Source organism: Taudactylus pleione, unplaced genomic scaffold (assembly GCF_031769625.1).
Source record: "Taudactylus pleione unplaced genomic scaffold, aTauple2 ptg000202l, whole genome shotgun sequence".
Taxonomy (NCBI): domain Eukaryota; kingdom Metazoa; phylum Chordata; class Amphibia; order Anura; family Myobatrachidae; genus Taudactylus; species Taudactylus pleione.
In genome coordinates, this window is record NW_028284604.1 from 9,815,499 (window position 1) to 9,835,313 (window position 19,815).

Sequence of the window (19,815 nt, forward strand, 5' to 3'; positions counted from 1 at the left end):
CATCTTCCTGCCCGCTCGCTATAGCTGTGGGTGGTCACCCACAGCTATGTGAGCGGGCAGGAGGCCATTCAAAAAAACAAATAGCCCTTCCCTGATTCAGAGCGAGCACTCTGTCAGAGCGTCCGGCTCTAAATCAGGGCCTCAGTTTGCAAGAACTAGTCAGGGTAATGATTCTTGTCAGGTTTCTAGTCAGGGCAATGATTGCTGTCAGCCTGGTAGTCACGTAGAAACTTCCTTCTGGTAAATGTAAGTTGAACCCGTTCTGACTGGTGTGTATATATATATATATATATATATATATATATACATATATATATATATATATATATATACACTAGATAGAGAGATATAATATATGGTTAATAAATAAAGTAAATGTATATAACATTTATACTGTATCTATAGTTTTCTGTCACAGTTTTTTTTGTTGACAAGTCAGGGCCACTTGCTTCTGTTTGACCCCCAGCCTGAAAGTTGCCAGCCAGCCCCTGCCAACAGGGATTTTCTTGTCAACATTAAACAATGAACTGCAACCTTCTGTTGCAGAAAGATTTTTGGGGGTATTTTAACTGTGCATAATAAATTGCGTAGGCACTATAAACAGCATATGTATACGGAATGGGATTGTAATGCCGGCGGCTGTTTGGCCGCTGGTTCAAATCCTGACACTGTGAGCCCGACAGGAGGAAATACCGAAAGCGTGAGGTAAGTACCATGACCCTCCCCTCTCCCCCCATAACCCTCCTTTAGGGGTGCCTAACCTTAACCTCCCTCCCTAGTGCCTAACCCTAACCTCCCCCCATGGGCGCCTGAACCTAACCCCCCCTCCCTGCACCCTAAACCCAACCCTCCCGGGGGGGTGCCTAACCCCAACTCCCCCCCCCGGGGGTGCCTAAACCTAACCCCCCTTTCCCATAGCCTAACCCTAACCTTCCCAGGGGGGTGCCTAACCCTGTCCCCCCAGAGTGCCCTAAACCTAACCCCCCCTCCCGTGGCTAAGAGGATGGGTGCACCGTACTTACCTCGTTCGGGCCCGCATCGTTTTGGATTCTGGTGTCAGGATTATGACAGGTGTCGGTATCTCAGCACCTGTCATAAATCCCTAGCCGGCATTCTGCCGCCGGTCACATAACTACATACCTATGTATACAATACATAAAGTATAGGTAGGCATGTTACTTATCAGTAGTATCAAAAGCAGCCATATCCATAATAATGTCAAATGGCCGACGGCCGCTTCGGTGGATGCTACCACCTTTCTAAAGGATCCACACCCATAGTGTACAAGTTCCCAAAAATAGTGGAAAATATGGTGCCAAAATAGACAATCAGCGTGCATAATCTTGTTAGTATCAAACACCTGTACTAAAAACCCGTAGATATTCCGGTTTCTAACAATGTTACAACCTCCATATCAATAAACATACAAAGCACCGGATCTAATGGGTGTATACACACCTTCCATACTGTCGCCAATCTCCCAGAATTTCCTGGCTTCCCATCCTGACTGTAAGTGTAGCGGTCCCCATATCACGGGTAGGAGACCCGACATGCGCTGCAGCTACAGCATCACGTTGGCTCCCGGCCAGCAAGCTGGGTCGCTATGGCAACATGTTCCTAAACAATTATGCCGAAGAAATGTCTATCAGGCACCAAACCTCATCAAACATCACGGAATATGAAACACCGAATATGAAGGTGATCAGAAGAGATATATATAGATTTAATGCAGATATATATGAGTTCATGACATTACTCTTTTCCTTAATGAGGCATATAACCAACATGTGAAACAACTGTCAACTGGGCATCTTTTCTCTGCCACTTTCCTGTAAAAGGAAAACTAACTATCTGAATCCATGCAGTGAGTCTTTTTTGCTTTGTGTGTAAAACTGCCAAAAACTAAAACTGTGAACATGTATCCTGCAGGCAATAGATTATGCACTGAGAGGTGGAGTGGAGGCCCTGAAATTTCTCTATGGAAGCTGTGCTAATTAGTCTTGTAGTAAGAGTGCATTTGGACTATGGAGATCATCTGATATGGGATTGGAAGTCGGGGTCCTAGGTTGGGAAAGGAACGGGAGGCGAGGGACTTGGATATATGCCTTCCTCATCCACAAGTACCAGCTGTTGGCTAGACCTGACCATAGGTGCAGAGTCTAATTTACTGGGAGGTGTTCACCAGTGACCCCTCCAATTGGGATTTGGGTTTAAGCTGCACCCAGCAAGCAAGTTGCGGCCCTTTGGTCAGGTATCCGGCACAAGTGGAGAACATAAGAACACAATCGCAGGGAAAGCACAGGAGAACGATACTGGGAGTTTGCACTTGGGTGACGTACTGAGTACATACACTGTTGATCCAGACATAGAACTGGCCAGGAGAATGACACTTAGGAGATGGTACAAGGATGACGTATTGAGTACACACACTGTGGATTCAGACACAGAACTGGCACAGGAGGATGACACTAGGAGATTGTACTTGGATGAAGTACTGAGTACACACAATGTGGTTCGATACTCAGAACTGGCACAGGTGTTTGATTCACACTTGGAATATATCACTAGAAGAAAAGAACTTGGAACCTGGAATGCTGCAACAGCAAGTATTCACTTGTAAGTAACAACGTTGTACAGGCAACTTCCTGTTGTCCAGAGCCCGGCTAAGTATCCTAAGGTAACAGTCCATTGGAGGATAGTGTCAGCTGACTGCAACCAATGCTACCATTGGGTAAAGGGCTAATCAGGTGATGTAGACTGTCATGGCTGTGTCCATGACGGTAAACGCAGGAACCAAATCATGGAGTGGCACATGGATGTCCTAGCAGACCCCAGGCATAATCTTCACAGTGCCACTTGCCACTGCACCTGGCATCTCACCACTCGAGAAGTCAGGGGAAGCTGGTGCTGAGGTGAGTGACAGCAAATCCTAGGAAGCAACCTGACAGTACCCCCACCTTTCAGGGTGGACTCCGGACTCCTACAAGGCTTAGCAGGAAATATTTTGTGAAAAGCTCGAACAAGCTGGGGAGCATGGACATCAGACGCCTTGATCCATGCCCGTTCTTCAGGTCCGTACCCCTTCCAATCAATGAGATACTGAAGATGATTCAACCGGTGTCGAGAGTCAAGGATCTTCTCTATTTCATAAATATACATATCCAACAAATAATTGAAAGACAGGGACCAGCACACCACCTTATGTTGGCTGTTTAGGCGCTGGTTCAAATCCTGACACTGCGAGCCCGACAGGAGGAAATCCCTACAGCGTGAGGTAAGTACCCTAACCCTCCCCACTCCCCTACCTAAACCTAACCCTCCTTTAGGGGTGCCTAAACCTAACCCCCCTTCCCCGGGGGGTGCCTAACCCTAATCTCCCCCCGGGGGTGCCTAACCCTAACTCCCTTTCCCCTAACCTAACACTAACCCTCCCAGGGGGTGCCTAACCCTAAGTCCCCCCGGGGTGCCCTAAACCTAACCACCCCTCCCGCAGCTAAGAGGATGGGCGCACTGTACTTACCTTGTTCAAGGCCTGTGTTGTCCTGGATTCCGGCATTGGGATTATGACAGGCGTCGGTATCTCGGTACCTGTCATAAATCCCTAGATGGCATTCTGATGTCGCGTTTGTGACCGGCAACGCTGTGGTGAGTAACAGCCAATCCTAGGCCGCAACCTGACAGTACCCCCACCTTTCAGAGTGGACTCCGGACTCCTACAAGGCTTAGCAGGATTTTTTTTGTTAAAAGCTTGAACAAGCTATGGAGCATGGACATCAGACGCCTTGATCCATGCCCATTGTTTAGGTCCGTACCGTTTCCAATCAATGAGATACTGAAAATGATTCATCCGTTATCGAGAGTCAAGGATCTTCTCTATTTCAAATTCGACTCCCAATTGAATATGAACTTGAGGTGTCTTAGGTGGAGAACGCTGGAATTGGTTAAAAAAATCAATGGTCGTAGAAGAGAAACAGTTTATACACTACCGGATTGATGACTTTAAGAATGCGATACGGTCCAATGAATCATGGACCAAATTTCATGCTAGGAAGCTTCAACCGAATGTTTTTGGTTGACAACCACACCCTATCTCCAATTTTCAGAAAAGGAACGGCAAGACGTTTTCGATCTGCGAACTTCATGTAATTACTATAAGCTTTTTTTTAAGAGGAGTGAATATCTTTCATTATACCAGAAAATGATTCTACAAGATTTGTGACGGGAGGTACTTCCATTGGAGGTGACTTTTGATAATTTGGAAAACGCGGTCATCTGCCAAATACTGCAAGAGTAGAATTTAAAGAGGAATGGTACCACTAATTGTGGGAAATGCTGCCCAAGGTAATAAATTGACCCAGTCATCTTGAGATGAGGATACGAAAAGTCTAATAAACATTTCCAATTCCTGATTCACCCTCTCTGTTTGCCCATTTGTCTGCTGGTGATAGGCAGATGAAAACTTCACTTTAATTCCACAAGAGGCACATAAAGCCCCGCAGAATTTGGCTACAATTCGCACACCTCGATCAGACACTATCTCTTTAGGTAGTCCATGGAGACGGAAGATGTCACAAATAAACATTTTGGCCAACTGTGGTGCCGAAGGAAGTCCAACCAAGGGAATAAAATGGGCCATCTTCAAAAATTGATCTACTACTACCTAGATCATATTACGGACCTGATTCAGACCTCATCGCATGGCTGCATTCGCACGCAGTCTGTCGGTGTTTGCATTCTGCGCATGCGTATGCATTGCAGTGAACATTCTCGAAATAGCCGCTGCAACCGGGAATCGACTGCAGTGAGCACATAGAGCCTGCATACAGTGATTGACAGGACCTGACTGTTTGAGAGTGGTGATGGGGGGTGGTCAGAGAAATGCAGGCGTGCCTGGGCATTTAAACGCCATTTCAGGGGCATGCACAATTAAGCCCCAGCGACCGCATATGCATCCTAAAATCTAGTTACACACACAAACATTAGCAATGTTTGCGGTAGGGTCAAGTCAACCACAACTTGTGCATGTGGGTCCGATGGTTCTTGATGTTGCCGATGTTTTTGCTGTCTTGCAAGAACATAAGTAAAGGGAAGTAGGCAGCATTATGTAGTGTTGAACGTCTACTTATTGTTCTGTGGTTACATTGCATATGGGGTCAGTAGCATATTTTTGCATCGACAGGCGCAATGCGAACGCAGCCGTGCGATCAGGTCTGAATCAGCCCTTATGTCCCTTAGAGAGTGATAACTCAGAAATAAAATCCATCGACAGATGAGTCCAAGGAGCATCAGGAATAGGCAAAGGGCCTATACCTTTCTTGCGAGTGCATTTATGCTGGGCACACTTGGCGCAAGAAACAATAAAATTCCAGACTTCTTCCTTCATAGAGGGCCACCAGTAGGAGTGCTGTAAAAACTTAAAAGTCTTGAGGATGCCCAAGTAGCCAGCAAACAAGGTTTGTTAATAAATTATTACATAACTGAGGTGCTACAAAGATCTTGCCAAGAAAGGGAGACTGCAGTTGGGTTTGAGCAAAGACAAGAGGATCCAGAATAGGACGAACTTGAGGTTGATGGCATCAGCTTTTTTATTTTGAATGTGAGGACTAAATTGGACCTTGAAATCAAACCTGGAGAAGAAAAGAAACCAGGGAGCTTGCATGCCATTCAAACGATGAGATATAGAAGATTCTTATAATCAGTGATGATTGTAATAGGAAACTTAGTGCCTTCCAAAAGGTGTCTCCATTCCTCTAGTGCCAATCGCATAGCCAACAATTCTTGATCCCCTATGGCATAATTCTTCTCAGCCGGGGAAAATTTGAGAAAAGAAACCACAAGGATGATTCCTTCCATCTTCAGTCACTTGGGACAGTACAGCTCCCATTCTCAACTTCTAACGTAAAAGGTTTCTCAAGTTGTGGCTGATGAAGAATTGGATTTGTTGAAAAAACTGTTTTAAGAGTTTGGAAGGCAGCCACCACTGCAGGAGGCCAACGAGATGGGTTAGCACCCTTCTTAGTGAGTGCTGTGATGGGGCAACAATGGTAGAAAAGTTTAAAATGAATCTCCGTTATAATTAGAGAAGCCAAGGAACCATTGAATGCAGTTTTCCACTCATCTCCTGTCCTAATACGTATCAAATTGTAGGCTCCATGGAGGACTAATTTAGTGAAAAAGGACATTCCATTAACTTTGTCAAAGAAATGAATAGACTCCGGTAGAAGACTATCCAACAAATGGGAAGGCTTAGTTAACACCCCCAACCGGATGCTCCTGGAACCAGTTAGAGTCTCTCATTTCCAAAGAGAAGAGGACAAACTTTAACAATATGACAAGGTGCCGCACAGTAGAGGCAAAGCTTGTTCTGGAAATGGACGGTCCGCTCAGCCACTGTTAAATGAGACCTGTTGACCTGCATAGGCTCCTCTTTAGTTGGTGCAGGAAAGAAAGAATGTGCCAGTGGCAGAAATTGATCCTTGAAATGATCTTCTCGTCCATTACTAGCCTGCAGCTCTCTGTGGTGCAAGTCAATCTTGATTCATAAAGAGATTACTTCAGGTAGAGACTCTGGAACATCTCAAGAGGTTAACTCATCCTTCATTCTTTCGGACAATCCATGAAGAAATGCCTCCCTAAACATCTCATCATTCCATTTTAACGCAGAAGCGATTGTCTGGAATTGAACCACTTACTGGCCCATGGTACGTGTCCCTTGTTGAACTCGAAGGAGATCAGGGGAGGCCAAAGCAGTCTGGCCTAGCTCATTAAAAATTCTCTTGAAAGAACATATAACATTCTCATAATTAGAGACTAGAGGGTCAGCTCACTCTTATAATGGAGAGACCCAATCCAAGGTGGTTTCAGATAGCAAGGACATTATGTATGCCACCTTTGACCTTGAAGTGGGGAAATACTGGGGCAGACACTCAAATTGTATCTCGCACTGATTGAAGAAGCCCCAGCAGTGTCTGGGGTTTCCATCAAAGCGCTCAGGAGACTACAACTGCAGACAAGACTTTTGAGTGACTGCTACTGGAGGATTTACAGGAGCAGATGCAGAGGGAGTAGGAAGTATAGTGGTCAGAGTCAACTGAATGGAGAGTAATTGACCAGAGAGTTCCTGGAGATATAGAGCCACCTGGTGTTGTGCTGCCTCCTGATTCTCCATGCATGGGGCGAGATCTTGTAATGCCCCTGCACCCTGAGATCCTGCAGCCTCCATAAGGCCTGTACAAACTGTCACATTTGAACTATGGAGATCCTCTACTGAGGGATTGGAAGTTGGGGTTCCAGGTTGGGAAAGGAACCAGAGGCGAGGGGCCTGGATATATGCCTTCCTCATCCAGAAGTACCGGATGTTGGCTAGACCTGACCAAAGGTGTGGAGTCTAACTTATTGAGAGGTGTTCACCAGTGACCCCTCCAATTGGGATTTGGATTTAAGCTGCACCCAGCAAGCAGGTTGCAGCCCTTTGGTGAGGTATCAGGCACAAGTGGGAAACAAAAGAACACAATCGCAGGGAAAGTACAGGAGAACGATACTGGAAGTTTGTACTTGGGTGATGCACTGAGGGCCTGATTCAGACCCGCTCGCGAGCGCTGAGCGCTCGCAAGTGGGTCGATGTTGGGCCAGTGCACATGCGCACGACAGAGCCGGCTCCGTCGTGCGCATGCGCCAGACCCGGATAGCGACGGGCAAGCCGTCGCTCTGGGTCTCGTACCAAAGAGGGCGTGCTGTCGATGTTGAGTGAGAGCACGCCCCCTTTGGTGGGCGGGCCGGAGGCGTGACTGACCAGACAGAGGCATTCCCATGGGAACGCCTACCATCTGGGGCCAGCCCTACTGACATCACAAGTGATGTCAGTGGGAGTGGTTTCGGCTCTGGTAGAGCCGAAGGCACTCTAGGGCTTGCGGCAATGAGACCCTACCACAAGAGTCTCATCGCAAGCCCGATGGTCGCGATGGTCTTGACCAACGCGACCATCTTCCTGGCCACTTGCTATAGCTGTGGGTTGTCACCCACAGCTATGCAAGCGGCCAAGAGGCCTCTCTAAAAATACAGAGGGACGGCCCTGATTCAGAGCGAGCGCTCTGTCAGAGCATCCGGCTCTGAATCAGGCCCTGAGTGCATATACTGTTGATCCAAACGCAGAGCTATTACAGGAGAATGGCACTAGGAGATACTGTAATACTCAGAAGACGTACTGAGTACACTCACTGTGGATTCAGATGCAGAACTGGCACAGGAGAATGACACTTAGGAGATGGTACTCGGATGACGTACTGAGGCCCTGATTCAGAGCCGGGTCTGAATCACAAGGGTCTCGTCGCAAGCCCGATGGTCACGATGGTCGCAACCATTGCGACCATCACCTGGCCACACGCAAAAGCTGTGGGTTGTCACCGACAGCTTAGCGAATGGCCAGGAGGCCCTGATTCAGAGCCGCTCACAAAAAGTGAGCACTCACTCTGAATCAGGGCGGACACTTTTTTTTTAAAACCGGCCTCCTGGCCACTCGCTAAGCTGTGGGTGACCACCCACAGTTTTTGCGAGTGGCCAGGTGATGGTCGTGATGCTCGTGACCATCGCGGCCATCGGGCTTGCGATGAGACCCTTGTGGTAGGGTCTCGTCTGCCGCAAGCCCCAGTGAGCTTCCTGCTCTAATAGAGCCGGAAGCTCACTACTGACATCACTGGTGATGTCAGTAGGGCCGCCCTCAAATGGCAGGCATTCCTTTGGGAACACCTCCGTTTGGCCAGCCACCCCCCCTCCCCACCTACAAAATGGGGTGAGCTGTCGATCAACATCGACAGCCGCCCTGTTTTGCTGCGACCCCCGAAGCGAGTGATTTCTCACTCGCTATGGGGCTCGCGCACTGCCTGGCCATCGACCCACTTGCGAGCGCATAGCACTTGCGAGGGGGTCTGAATCAAGCCCTGAGTACACACACTGTGGATCCAGATGGAGAACTGGCACAGGAGGATGACACTAGGAGATTGGTAATCAGATGATGTACTGAGTACACACACCGTGGCTTAACACTTGGAATATATCACTAGAAGAAAGGAGCTGGAGAACCTGGAACACTGCAACAGCAAGTATTCACTGGAAGTAATGACATTGTACAGGCAACCTCCTGTTATCCAGAGCCCAGCTAAATACCCTAAGGTAGCATTCCATTGGAGTACAATGTCAGATGACCGTAACCAATGCTACCATTGGGTAAAGGGCTAATCAGGTGGCTGTGTCCATAACAATAATCGCAGAATCAAATCAATGGAGCAGCACATGGATGTCATTGCAGACACCAGGCATAATCCTCAGCGCGTCACTCGCCGTCGCACCTAGCGCTTGACTGCTCGAGAGGTCCGGGAAGGCAGGTGCTGAGGTGAGTAATAGCTTATCCTAGACAACAACCAGACTGTCACAAGCCACCACACTGTGTCTGCAGGGTGAGGCGTACGCCGGGCGAGCGTTCACTAACTCCTCATACCTCCTGTCCAACATACTGGGGTGGATCTCGATTGGCTCCTGCTCCTATTTCCTGGTGATGTGAACGCTGCTCTGATGCCGGTGATAGCGTTCACACGTTTACGGTTCTGGAATTGGTATCCTGTTATCCAGTCGAGTATCCAGTTCTCCTGCCTGTTCTGTATACCTGCCACTTGTATCATCAGGGCGGCACGGTTCGCATACCATCTGTCAGCCGCTTGTACCAACCCGGCGGCACAGGTCACACTCCAGCATCCTTCGTACGCAAGCCAGCATACTTGCGCTTGTGTCAACCCGGTGGCACAAGCCACACTCCAGCATCCCCAGTGCTCAAGCCAGCGTACTCACGCTTGCGTCAACCCAGCGGCACAGGCCGCACTCTGGCATCAGCTGCTTGTGTCAACCCAGCAGCACAAGTTGCACTCCAGCATCCTCAGTGCGCAAGCCTGCATACTCGCGCTTATGTCAACCCGGCGGCACAGGCTGCACTCCAGCGTCAGCTGCTTGTGTCAACCAGACGACACAGGCCGCACTCCAGCATCCAGCATGCGCAGCCCAGCGTGCCACCACTTGTGTCATCCAGGTGGCACAGGCTTCTATTCGGCCCAAAGGCCACATCTAATTCCACGGCCCTCAGGCCACAGCCTGCCAAGGCTGCTACTTGCCCAAAGGCCGCATCCAATTCTACGGCCCTCAGGCCACATCCTGCCAAGGCTGCTACTCGGCCCAAAGGCCGCATCTAACTCTATGGCCCTCAGGCCACAGTCTGCCAAGGCTGCTACTCGGCACAAAGGCCGCATCTAACTCTACGGCCCTCAGGCCACAGCCTACCAAGGCTGCTACACAGCCCAAAGGCCACATCTTATTCTTCGGCCTACTGGTCACCATCAGCCGTCAAGGCTGCACCACGGCCACAGCTAGCCAAGTATTCCAGCCCACAAGGCTGTAGTGGGACATTATATAACACCTTCCTGACTAAACCTCCAATTCCTAACACTGACAAGGGGAAATGAATACTGTAGCATTACTTTGCATGATTGGTAAGAACTAAGCTCAGCCCCAGTGGAGCGTAGGTGGCCAAAAAGGGCATCATTTGATTGACTCACATTTGCTCATGAATTTCCCTATTTATAACAACCCGGTGTGGTAAGGTTGTAAGTGATATGGTACACCTATAGGTCAGACTTAACTTGGATGAGCTATTCCCTATGCTAGCAGCTCTTCCATATGCCATGTCCTAGCAGAGAGGCAAGGTTTCCCCAGACACAAAGGGGCAGATGTGCTAAGCCTTGGAGAGTTATAAAGTGGAGGGAGATGAACTATCAACCAATCAGCTCCTAACTGTCAACATAGCCTGTAACATGGCAGATTTGAGCTGATTTTCAGGTACTTTATCTCTCTCCATGTTATTACTCTCCAAGGCTTAATACATCTCCCCCAAAAAAGGCAGACAGGGCTTTGCATAAAAGAATAACACAGTTTATTCCATAAACTGGAACTAGTTAATGTTGGGAAGAGAGAGAGAGTGGATTCAGGCAAGTTAACCAAGCAGTGTAATACAATCACTATATGCCTTTACACATGGCAAATATCTAACTAAATTTTAGCTTAATAAATAGGTTATTCAAATAACAATATAATATACTTAATTCATGGAGATGCACTTTAGTACAGTACATACAGTATATGAACAATTATAAGCCTGTAACCCTTTTCTATTATCAATTAAACTCCTATTTGATTAAATAAACTCTTAACTTTGAAGAAATGTGCAGTGGTGTATCTAGGGGGGTGTCGAGCAGGGTATGTGCCTTGGGCACCATCGGACCGGCGGTGCGGGGGGCACCGCCTGGTGTGGTCCAGGACATTGGTCAGTATAGTGTGGACTGCAGTGAGTGTGGTCCGCACTACACAGCAAACACACCGCTGACACTCTTACTACCTGGCGGCATTGTGTTTGTTTTGGCAGCCATTGAGAGTCAGACAGACTCTCATTGGCAGGTTCACCCACTTCCAAAGCTGGGCTGGAGCTCACTCATGAGCTCCACCTTCTGGCTCCTACATTGGGTGATAGGAAAGATGACATGATGTCTATCCCAGATCGGGCCAGGATGACGGAGGAGCGGACAGCGATGGGCTTGACAGGAGCGGGGATTCAGGTAAGTGTTGTGTGTTTTTTTGTGTGTGTGTCCTATATATGTAAGGGGCACTAGCACTGCATGGGGGGGCACTACTGGTGGCACTGCATAAGGTGCAATACTAGGGGCACTATATAAGGGGCACTACTGGGGGCACTATATATTGGTCACTACTGGGAGCACTGCATAGGGGGGGAATACCACTTGGGGAACTGCATAGGGAGAATTACTACTGGGAACATGGCATAGGGGGGACTACTACTGGGGGATCTGCATAGGGGGGACTACTACTGGGGGCACTATACAAAGGGCAGTGCTGGGGGCACTGCACAGGGGGGAATACTACTGGGGACACTATATAAGGGGCACTACTGGGGGCACTGCATAGGGAGGACCACTATTGGGGGCACTGCATAGGGGGGACTACTACTGGGGGCACTGCATAAGGTGCACTAATGGGGATACTGCATGCGGGGCCAATACTGGGGGCACTGCATAGGGGGGACTACTACTGGGGGCACTGCATAGGGTAGACTACTACTGGGGGTACTGCATAGGGGGTGCTGCTACTGGGAGCACTGCATAAGGGTGGTTCTCAAACTTAATCCTCAGGACCCCAAACAGTGCAAGTTTGCCAGGTCTCCTCACAAAATCACAAGTGAAATACTTAGCTCCACCTGTGGAACTTTTAAAATGTGTCAGTTTGTAATGTACACACCTGTGCACCTGCAAGGTGACCTGGAAAACGTGAACTGTTTGGGGTCCTGAGGACTGAGATTGAGAACCACTGATCTAGTTAATATGTGTTTGTGATCGATAGCACTAAATATTGTTTCTCATATTATAGTTGAAATCACCTAAATTATTTAAAGATCCAATAAATACTTAAGTAAGCATTAAGTAGGTGGTATTACAACAGTACAGTAATTGTTTTCATCGTTCTTCATTCACCATGTAGTAGTGCAAAACCCATACATATTAGGTAATTTCATAACGCCAAAGAGATTTCTTGTATGAGTATCCGCTAGTTCATTAAAATAGAGAGGACTTTTACATGTATAATGCAGAGTTATTCATTTTATAAAACACTGGGGATTTACCCTCCATTATTATGTCTATGAATACTCCAATTATTCCAAATGTATCTAAAAATTATAAATAATTACCTGTTTTAATAAATGTAAATTCATTTAGCCTATATAAACATGCAAAATTATAAGAATTAACCCTTCATATATTTCCCAATGGGGACGAAAATATTTATATGTAATAAGTTTTTAAGTGTTATGATCCAGTTCAAGATGATGATATTCCTCATACAGTATATGGTGATTTCAATTCAGACTACTAATGTGAGATACACTGTTCTAATTCAGTTCTGATGGAATGTTGCTATCAGGTTATAACTTATTGTATCAACATAATTTATTGCAACATTCTCTAAACATTGTAGCTGTGTGTAATTTGTGCAGATTGTAGGAAATAGGCAACATGGACCTGATTCAGAGATGAATGGATTTGCAGAGTCACACACAAGCTGCTGTGCAAATCCATCCATCTCTGATGCAAATGTAAAAAGAGGTGTCAGACACCTCCTTGCTGCATTTGTGATCCGACCACTGCGACCGACGTCACAGGCTCGGATCACCATCGTGACCGATGGTCGCGGCGGTTGCTCCTTCGGTCAGGCTGTGGGAGCTAAAGCTTCCCGCAGCCTGACTGGGTGCTGGTCACTGCAGGGGACATAGAACACAGTGCACACTCTGAGTACTAATAACAATGATAGTCAAAATAATCCTGATAAACTCTACAATTAAAATGGAGTAGAAGAGAGGTTCTCAGTACAAGTTTGGCCAAAATAGTTTGCCCATCCACCACGTCAAGGTGAACCCCATAAGATGGGTCCTTAACATCCCTAATACTAACATATTATGCCAAGTTATCCAGGACTCTCATAGTGCCCAGTCTAATACAGTATGTAGACAATAATTTAGAAACCTGTGCAGATGATTAAAAGTACCTAATGGCAGATGGGTGGGGTGCTGGTCACGTAAGAGGCCAGGAATCTGCATCCTCTGGCATAGACCCTGGCCTCACCCCTCTCAGAAAACAGTGACCAGCCACCCCCCGCTCTACCCCCCAAAAAGGCTTGGGGAGTTCTGCAAGCATAATCACAGGATCTGTTCTACACATGCGCAGAATGGGTCTTGCGCATCGGAGATGGACGTACATCATTGGATAAACATACATCTCTGAATCAGGCCCTTTGTTCCCAGCAATTTCCAAAGTGTTAAACTGCCACATTGTGGGGGTCATTCAGACCCGGTCGTTAGCGCCGATGTGCTCAGACCGGGTTGATGGCCCCCCACAGAGCATGCGCTCGACAGCGCCGGTGCCGTCGTGCGCATGCGTGAGACCCGCTACGACCAACAGCGTAGTGGGTCTCGATCCAAAGGGGGCGAGCTGTTGATGTTGATTGACAGCTCGCCCCATTTGGAAGGCGGGCCGGGAGGGTGGCAGCCCAAACGGGGGCGTTCCCATGGGAACGCCTGCCATTTGGGGGCGGTCCCACTGACATCACTAGTGATGTCAGTGGAGAGCTTCCATCTCAGACAGAGCCAGAAGCTCTCCGGGGCTTACGACAAGTGAGACCCTACCCTAGGGTCTCGTCGTAAGCCCCGATAGTCTCGATGGTCTGTGACCATCGCGACCGTCACCCAAGCGGTTATTAGAGCTGTGGGTGTTAACCCACAGCCTAACGACCGCAACAGAGGCGGGCGGTCAGGATGCAAGTGGCCGCCCAGTTTCTGAGCGACCGCTTGCATCCTCCGACCGCCTCTGAATGAGGCCCTGAGTGCTTGTCTGCGTGAGTACAGGTCAGATAAACTTATCACATTATATATAATGCTTACTACTGTACATATACATCATAGGGAAATACCTTATTAAATAGAGTTGGTGAATAGATCATATATTTAATGGCGTTTCTTATTGATATTAACTGGATCATCATAATAGAATACAACACAGAGGGACTCAGCTAAACTAAAAGTTTAATACTCTTTTAAATCACAATATAATTATTTTGAAGATGCTCTTCAAACTATATTTTTAAAGATATTTCCCTGTATATTGTGACAATTTACTGTTTTTAAATAATTAAATAAAATAAAGGTTATATTTTACTTGTTTTTCTGTGCTCCACGGACAAACTTCTTTTTTCTTTTCTCTTCTAAAGTTCCCCTCAGATGTAGGCAGTTCTGCACAGGTGTAAAGTCTATAAACTCCCCTGACCCTTGCTGTGCTCTCTTTCGGCTGAGGGTGTCAGCAGGATCACGATTTGACACTATGCAGTTCTCAGTGTTACTTTGAGGTTTATACACTAAGCTTTAGAATGAGATAAAGTGGACAGAGAGAAAGTACCAACCAATCAGCTCCTAACTGCCATTTTTAAAAACACATTCTTACTCCTGTTTCTCATTCACTGCTGCATCTCTCCCTTCTGCTTATTTACTTTCTCTGGGGCCTATTCATCATCACTTATTTTTCACAAAAGCATGTGAAAATTGACATTTTCACATAATTTTGTAAAAAAGAAGTATCAGGGCCATTCATCAAATTCTGAAAAAGCATTTTTTTTGGAACTTGATGGTGTTACTGAACACCATCCTGAGATGGTGTACAGCTCCAGATAATCTTCGCAAGCTGCTGTTTACATGGCAGCCTGTGAAGAGATTTACATGGCAGCCAGCAAGGAGGGATCTATTCAGATGGGGGCCATATCAGACACCCACAGGTGGCAGGGGGGCCGCATCGGACACCTGCGGGGGGGAGGGGGGGCCACATTGAACACCCAAGAGAGGCTGCATCGGACAACCGCGCAGGGGGGGCACATTGGACACGGGCGGGGAGGAGGTGGGGCAGGGATTGATCTGGGACAGTCATTGGTGGGGAAGGGGAGACTTGGAGTAGAGTCTGCGGGCAGGGAGAGGGGATACAGGGAGCAAGGGTTGTGGGAAGGGAGAGGGGATACAGGGAGCAGGGGCTGCGGGCAGGGTACAGAGTGGGCTTAAGCTTGGTACACACTGACAGATATATCAGTTGCCCATTGGCCAGTCTTTACCCGTGCTATGTCGGTGAACATTGTTGTTCACCGACATATCGCATTGCCTGTGCTGCACAACCGATGGACAGAGAGGTCTGCAGACATATCTGTCCATTGGCAAGTGTGTACGGGAGGTCTGTAGACCGCCCGTACACACACAGTGGCAGCCGCGGGGTGGTGAGCGGGACACACCCCTGGCACGCCCCCAGCAGCCGGGACATACGGCCAGACACAGACGATGGCCGTTCAGTGTGTATCTACAACCATCATCTGCAGATATATCTGTATAGTGTGTACCCACCATTAGATAAATGAGAAAAGTATCACAATTCCGAAAAGCTGACTCCACAAAAAAAAACAGCTTTTCTGAAGTGATACTTTAGTTAATGAAGCATGATGAATACCTCCGAACGATTCTTTGAACTCGCAGTGATGTCAAAACATAATCAACACTAATGATAATTATGTAATGATGAATAGGCCCCTATGTGTTGTTAATCCCTGATCTCTGCTTATTTTTCTCTCCACCGTTCTCAGCTTTCCTCTCTCCTTGGCTCCAACTGTCTCTCCTCAAACTGCTCCTTTAAAAATACTTTTTTTTAAATTTAAAATTACATTGGCCTTTACATCCTTTTACAAAATTGACTAATTTTAATGGGATGTCCCACAGGTTTCCCCTTTATCCCCCACTGCTAATAAGCCACCTGGACAAATGCAGTAATTTGATGTAGCCAATGTTTCTTTTTTTGTAATTTATTTTTATGGAAAGTTTCAATAAAGAAGAACTGAATGTACAAATAAATGATTGTAATAATAATAAGGGTTATTACTATCAATACAAAAAAGCAATCAATATAACATAGTATAGCATTATCAAAAATCGAGATGAGAGAGCAGAAGAAAAGAATATAAGAAAAACACATTGAGAGACCAGGTATCAATTAGTAGATAGAATAATGAAATAAAACACCACATTACCACCAGATTAAAAGGGGCAATAATAAAATAAAATAAATAAAACTATAAAATATTCCACCATAGTACCCAAGTTTCCCCTTAGGGGGGGACAGATGACGCATTGGGGGATAAATGTTCCATGAAGGCCACACATTGTGAACAATAACAGTAAATACCAGCTTTAGATCATGACTAATATAGTTTTGAACCAATAACTAGAGGATACAAACCTTGCACATACAGTGCATGAGGCATGCTGCATCAACCTGTCAGCACTTAAAACAATTACATTCAGCAGACGCACCAGTAATAAACCGAAGTTGTGGAGTGTATTATGACCCATGCAAGATTTTATAGTTCTATTTGGCATAGGAAGCAGAGATTTATAATTTATTTAGCCACACACATGCCAAATCTAGGAAGGTAGAGTGCCACCTATCCATACCGGCAAAAGCATTCAAATCCAAGCAACATCTAGTAGGTAAATAAATAAATAAAGGAGGTGGAATAAGACCTCAATGGCTAGTTACATAATACCCTATCCAAATCTCAGATATACAGTAGGTCCATATTCAATTAGAAGCGAAAAGTCCATTATCAGAGATAATTTATAGACAATGACGTCATTTTCGCCTATTTCAATTATCCCCGTTTTCAATTTCAAAGACTTTTCGCCGGTGCAAAAAGTCTTTGTTTAAAAACGGAGATAACTTTTCTCCATGTAATACTGTACATGGCGAAAAAAAGTGCAGAATTGGGGTTTATGGGTGCAGACTTAAAAAAAATAGCCTGCACCCCTGGGAGGTTCCCCTAAAAGTAATCTGTGTAAAAAAAATTAAAAAAAATCCTCAGGACACCCCAAAAAAGGTACTTGAATTTTGGGGTTAAACAATAAACAAATTAGGGGACAAACTTCTAAACTAGCAAAATTGATTCCTGAGGTGTTCCCAAATATGCGGCAGGTGTTTTCAAGAATGCGGGTGGTAGCGGCAGGTGCATTTTTGAAGAATTTAAAAAAATTAGTTTAGGGACTTAAACATATGCTTGCACCCATTTTCATGTACCCCAAATTTGATGGAACAAGTTATTTTTCTCAAAAAAAGCCCTTAGTGCTATTCATCACCCCTTCTTCTAAAGCCGCATTTATGCACCTGCCGCGGCTATTAAAATCCTCGACTACCTTCAGCATCCCAAATCGGGGGTACCCATAGTGATCTTCCATGTCTGGACATCTTAGGGGGGTGCCAGGATGATTTCCCAAAAATTCCCGTCACTTTTCCATACCTACCTTTCTGCCGGGTCCCATTTTCGCTGGATCCTAATTGAATACTGGGATGAAGCTGGCCTCGAAATCCTCTCCCCAGCCCACACCATGATCATAATAGAAATAGTAATATCAGGGGCATTTTAAGAGGAGGGGTCTCACTAAAGGGGTTATGCCAGGTTTCTGTATTTAACAATCAGCAGTAATCTAAGATTACCGCTGTTTGTCAAGCATCACTCTCGTAATTTTTAAGATTGCGAGAGTGATGTGGGCACCATTGATGGCAATGGATACCCAGCGGTGCCTTTCCGGCTTCAGCAAAGCCCTCCAGGCACTGCCGGGTCCCTGTGTCATGCACACATGCAAATGGACCATCACGCATGCACAGTACACTGGAGCCCCATCACTGGCAGCATTAGGCTGCCAGCAGCCAAGCAGAGGATCTTGCAGAGGAGGAGGAGGACATCTCTGTACTTCACGGAACATCGCCAAAGGGGTACGTTTTGTTAAATACCAATAAAATTTTCGTTTGTATCACGGTAATACTAAATGAAAAATTGTGCTGGTGTTTAATATTGATTATAAATGGGGGCATAAGTCTTGTGATCTGCTCCACTGTGACACAAGATAGAGAAAATCTGACAATTTAAACAGCTTTTTAGATTTAGCCAGGACTGGTTCTACCCTTAGGTGAATTTAGGTGCTTACCCTGAGTGCCAGTAGTTATTATACCGGTGATGAGCTAGAAGATTCCTGTGATACGGTCTATGTTTCATATATGCTTGGAGCAGTAAATGCTAGCCCTACCTCTGCATACCAAGGTAAACAAAACAAAAAGTGAGAGAGTACCACTGGGATGTCATAGGCAAACGCAGGGGGGGTTTCCATCTGCCTGGAAACCCCCCTCTCCAGCCCACACCATGACCACAATAGAAATAGTAATTTAATAGAATTTTACAAGTGCTGCATGTTCTTCTCAGTATCACAAATGAAATAATTAGCACCACCTGTGGATCTTTTAACATGTATTGGCCAGTAATAAATAACCTGTGCACCAACTAGGAGATCTGGAAAACATTCACTGTTAAAGATGTGCTCCTATAGAGCCCAATATGTACATATATGTCCAGGGCAGTGCTAGGTTCCTCTGCTGCTCCCCCAGACTCCCGGACTTGCTCTAATACTCTGGAATGGTGCCCACTTCTAAAATAAAACCATTCAGCTCAGACAGGATGGTTTTACTGCCGCATTTAATGGCTTACAGTGATCGCTGGTCCTCTATATGCTGGAATTATGACACACAACATACTTTGTATGACGCATATTAAAGCTGGTTAAGTGCTAATTCTGCCCTCTTCATGGACTGGCCACACTCGCTCTAAAATCAGGCATTTGGAAACCCCCTCTCTAGAAATCCTGCGTTTGCCACTGGATGTAGTTACCATCCTGGTGGTCGGGATGCCGGTGCTCAGAATACCAGTGCTAGAATCCCGACAGCAGTCAGGATCCTGGCACCAGAATCCCGACAGCAGTCAGGATCCTGGCGCCAGAATCCCAACCGCCGGCATCCTGATGATATGTATTAGGGTTAGGAAGAGGGTTAGGTTTAGGGTTTGGGTTAGGCATTAGGGGGAAGGTTAGGATTAGGCTGTCAGGGGAGGGTTAGGCATTAGGGGGAAGGTTAGGGTTAGGCTGTCGGGGGAGGGTTAGGCATTAGGGGGAAGGTTAGGGTTAGGCTGTCGGGGGAGGGTTAGGCATTAGGGGGAAGGTTAGGGTTAGGCTGCAAAGGGGGGGTTAGGATTAGGCTGCGAGGGGGAGGATTAGGGTTAGGCTGTGGGGGGAGAGTTAGGCTACGGGGG